Genomic DNA, 4289 nt, shown 5'->3' with positions numbered 1-4289 from the left:
CGCAGTCCAGGTTCCCAGCTGAAGGATGCCGAAGCCCCCTATCAGAGCGCCCCTGGGTTGGCAGAAGGCTGCCCTGAGCCTGGCTCCGCCCCCAGGAGGTGGGGGAGGAGGTCGGGCTGGGGGCCAGGCGGGGGAGGGGACCCCGCAGAGCATAACGGTCTGGAGTTTTCCTAAGTCCCAGCGACCCGCCTGAATGGGGGTGCAGGGCGGGCGCCAGGCAGAAGCGGGCTGGAGCTGTCCCTGGAGGGTGGCTGGACTGGCCCGAGCAGAGAGGGGGTGGGGGAGAACGCGGGGGTCCCCCCCTCCCGGGAGCCTGGAGGGGGGCAAGGAGGGGGACAAAGCCCAGGGCACACTGGGCCTCGGGGCAGAAGGGGCTCCGGGCGCACTCACCCCGCGGATCTCGGCTTGGAGATCGGGCCCGGGCCCCTCCGGCCGGGCCCGCGGCAGCCCGTCCCTCGGTCTGCCTGGAGCGCCGCGCGCAGCGAGGACTCGGGAGAGGCCAAGGCCCAGCTAGCTCGGCCTGGGGGCGGGCCCGGGGGCGGGGCCTGCGGGTAGGGCGGCCAGGGGGCGGGCCCGGGGAGGGGGCTCCGGAGCCGGGCGGGGCGCTGGCCGGAAGTGGGGCGGGGGGACCAGTGGGGAGCTTCATCAGGGGGGCACTGGAAGCCCAGATGGGGGTCCAGTAGGGGGAGGCCTCCAAGGGGGTGACTGTGTTCCCCCAACGTGCACACACATGAGGGGGTGCCCCAAGAGGCAGAGCCCAAGACTCCCCCCCACTTTGTAAGCCTGATCCCAGAGGGAGCCCCTACCCTGCTCCCCCTTCTCTTCCAGGCACTGATCGTGGCCATGGCAACGGATGAAGGGTCTAGATGCCGGACACAGCGGCCGCGGGCTCCCCAAACACACCCAAATACAGGAGGTCGGAGAAGGGGCAGAAAGATGCCCTCCCAGTCTGGGTTGGATGACAGAGGCCGCGCCCCCTATGCACAGAGACCCAGAGGGTGGGGGAGGGGTGCGGGCACAAAGAAGCTTCCCTCCCGCTGGGAGTCCGGCAGGGGTCTGGGAGGATGAATGGGGGACACCAAGGCAGAGGCCCCCACGCTAGCCACAACCCCGAGGAGGGGGCGGAGAGTGCACGCAGGGCCAGATTGGAAACAGATGGGGCCACCGTGCCAGGTCCCAGACATCCCAGGGGGGGTGCGGGGGGGGGGTGGCTGGAGAGGAACGCGAGAAGGAGGGGCAGCCCCACGCAGGGAGCCAATCCCGGCCAGCGCTGCGGCCCCCGTGCGGGTTTGAAAACTCCACCGGAGAGGCAGGGAAGGCAGAGGCCCAGTGGGTCCAGGGAGCTCGGGGAAGCGGTCAAGGAGGGCCAGGGACCCTGATGGAGTCCCAGGGCCCGCTGCAGGGGGGCCGGCTTCCCCATCTGCTCCTATTCCGGGTGAAAATGCTTCCAGTTCCACCATTAGCGCTTAGGATGAATCCCATAGCCAAGGTGTAGTGGGCTCTTACTGTATACCATGCACTGGTCCCGTCCCCCCCCATCACCCCCACTTTGCAAAGGAAGAAGAGGTAGAAAAGAGAAAAAGCACTTGCTCAAGGTCAGAAAGAACAGAGATTCGAACCAAGGTTTGGGTCCAGAGGCAGAGCCCTTACCCACAATGCTGCAGGAGGCCTGGAGCCCAAAAATAACAAACCACTACAATTTTAAGCCCCTGGGGATAAGGCGGTGCAGGAGCCAGACAGGCCCCGCCCTCTAGAAGCTCAGTGCCCAGTGGAGTGAAGATGGGCTCAGAGGAGGGACACACAGGCAGCTGGAGGAGCCCAGGGGAGACCTAGACGCCCACTCCCCACACCTCTCCCCTGCATCCTTGCTGGGTGATCTGCCCCTTTCGAAGTCCTGCGCCTCAGTTCCTCGTTCCACACAATGGAGCATATAATCCCATGTCCTCTGGCATTGGGGAGGCCTGTACTGGAGTCCCCCCAAGTACCGAGCACACAGTAGGTGCTCCGTGAATGTGTGCACGCAGACTTTCCACCTGCCCCCTCTATAACGAGCACACAGTGGGTGCTGCTAAACGGATGCTCTGACATCTCTCCAGCAAAGCCCCAACCCTGGGAGGCACACAGTAGGTGATTTATGAGGCGGGCCACCTGGCACCCTGTGGGAAATACAGGAGGTGCCCTGTGTCAACATGGGTGTGGAATCTGCAGCATAACCTCCCCCAGCTTGGCCAGGCACACACTGGGCCCTCAGGAAAAGCCACCGGGAGCGTAGTAGGTGCTTCACTTGCATCCGCATGCTGACCGCCCAGGCACAGGGCTCGTGCAGACCTTGGTTTGAATCCAGGCACTCCCCGTGTGATCTCAGGCAAGAACCTGCGCCTCTCCAAGCCTCAGTTTCCCCAGTTGTAATATAAGTCACGCATCAGGCACTCCATGAATCCAGTTGTCAGGACGCCCAAGGCTGTGTGACCTGGGACAAAAGCACCTGAGTACCTGCCACCCTCCTCCCCAACTGGCCCTGCTCCATCTGGGCCTCTTGCCCATGTCTCCCTGGAGACGACCTCTTGCCAACATGCAGTGATGGTGACCACAGCCACCCCTGTGGTCAGGGTGGGGAGATCTGGGGCAGGAGGGAGGCAGGAGCGAGGCCTGGCCTCTCCCAGCTGAGTGGCCCATCTACACAGCGCCCAACACACCCTCACCTGACCACCGCACATGCTACCTGCTTGGTCGCGGGGCCACCTCTCCCACCAGACTGCGACCTCGGGGGGCAGGGCTGGAACTGTCTCCGTCTGGAGCAGAGCACATCCCGGGCGCCAGGCCTGACGGCACACAGCAGAACACGAACATAAATAGCCAGGACCCGCCTCACCCGGGAGAGCCCTCTCCAACCTTAGTCTCCCCCCAGAGGCCACACCGTGTGGCATGGCACCCTCACGATACAGCAATTTTCACCCATGTTACTTTTCAAACATTTTGAACACCTACTGTGTGCCAGGCCCAGCTGAGGCATGGTGGACACAGCAGCGATGAAGACTGACAAAGACCCCTGCCCTTATGGAGCCAACATTCTGGTGCCAGCAACAGATGGGAAGTAAAAGACATGAAATCCACTGTGGGTCAGTTGGTGGTAAGTGGTGGTAAGTGCGACAAAGATAAATATGTGGGGGGTATGTTCACCGAGGTGGGACGCAGTATTAAAGACGGGGTGTGGGGGGGTGAGGACATGACATCTGAGCTAAGACCCGAAAGAGCTGAGAGAATACAAAGCAGGTATGGATGTCTGGGAGGAATACTCCAGGCAGCGTGAACAGCCAGTGCAAAGGCCCTGAGGCAGGACGGTGTCTGGCATGATGTAAAAACAGCGAGGAGACCCATGTGGCTGGAGCAGAACGAGCGAGGGGGACAGAGGGAAGAGGGGAGGGTGGAGAGAGGACAGGGCAGGTGGAGCAGGGCGTTGGGGGAAACCCAGGGGAGGTGCGAGCCCTGGAGGGCTGTGGGCAGAGGGCAGGCCCCGACGCAGGTGCTCGCAGGCGCCCTCTGGTGGCTGCTGCCCCGAGGGGAGATGAGGGAGGCGAGGGCAGGAGCTGGGGACCAGAGAGGAGGTGACTTAGAGCACTGGCTCAGACCAGGTGGAAGCAGAGAAATGGGGCGTAAAGAGGGAGCTCGAGGAAGACGCCAGAGTTTTTAGCCTGGACACCTTGAAGGTTAGAGCAGTCAACTGCTAGAAGACCTACCTGACTGCTTCTCCCACCCAGCGCCCTGGGGGGCTGACTCTGGGGGCCCCCCAAAGCTCAGTTGATGTGTCCTCTGGATACACCCAGAAGCCAGATGCCCTTGGGGAGGAGCGTGGGGCTAGATCACGTCAGCTCCCGCAGCTGGGACATTTGGGGGTTTTTTCAAAATAACTTTTTTTCTAATTATAAAATAGGCGCGTGCAGCAGAAAATTAGGGAAAATCAGCATAAAGAAGAAAATAAAAATTGCCCACAATCCACCCCTCGCCTGGAGAGAAACTGTCAGCATGTGGTCATTTTCATTCCTTCTGTCCACCAACAGTTATTGAGCACCTACTGTGTGCTGGGTTGAAGACACAGCGGTGGGCATGACAGGGCCAGCTCGCCTACCCTCACGGGGCTCACAGACAAGTGGGGGAGATGGACACCCACAGGGAAACAAACACTGTCAATAACATAATACCGGGCAGTTATAAGAGATGCCAAAAAGAAAAGAAGGTTCGCCGTAAGGCTCTGAAAGCCTGGAGAGGTCTGCGGGCCTCTCTCAGATAGT

The 4289-nt window shown here is 61.6% G+C and overlaps 1 protein-coding gene across 1 annotated transcript in view; it reads right to left on the bottom strand.

Moving 5' to 3' along the window:
- PTPRS (protein tyrosine phosphatase receptor type S) overlaps positions 1 to 475 on the bottom strand; it is a 66416-nt gene extending 65941 nt beyond the window's left edge. The window contains exon 1 of the mRNA XM_040629520.1: positions 391 to 475. The gene's annotated coding sequence lies outside the window, so the exon portion shown is untranslated. The remainder of the gene's footprint in view (positions 1 to 390) is intronic.
- Between the last annotated feature and the right edge of the window lie 3814 nt (positions 476 to 4289).

The sequence above is a fragment of the Ursus maritimus genome, unplaced genomic scaffold (genome assembly GCF_017311325.1).
Source record: "Ursus maritimus isolate PB19 unplaced genomic scaffold, ASM1731132v1 scaffold_14, whole genome shotgun sequence".
In the NCBI taxonomy this organism is placed as follows: Eukaryota; Metazoa; Chordata; class Mammalia; order Carnivora; family Ursidae; genus Ursus; species Ursus maritimus.
The sequence above is the reverse complement of the archived record's forward strand: the minus strand, read 5'-3'. Positions and strand labels throughout refer to the sequence as shown.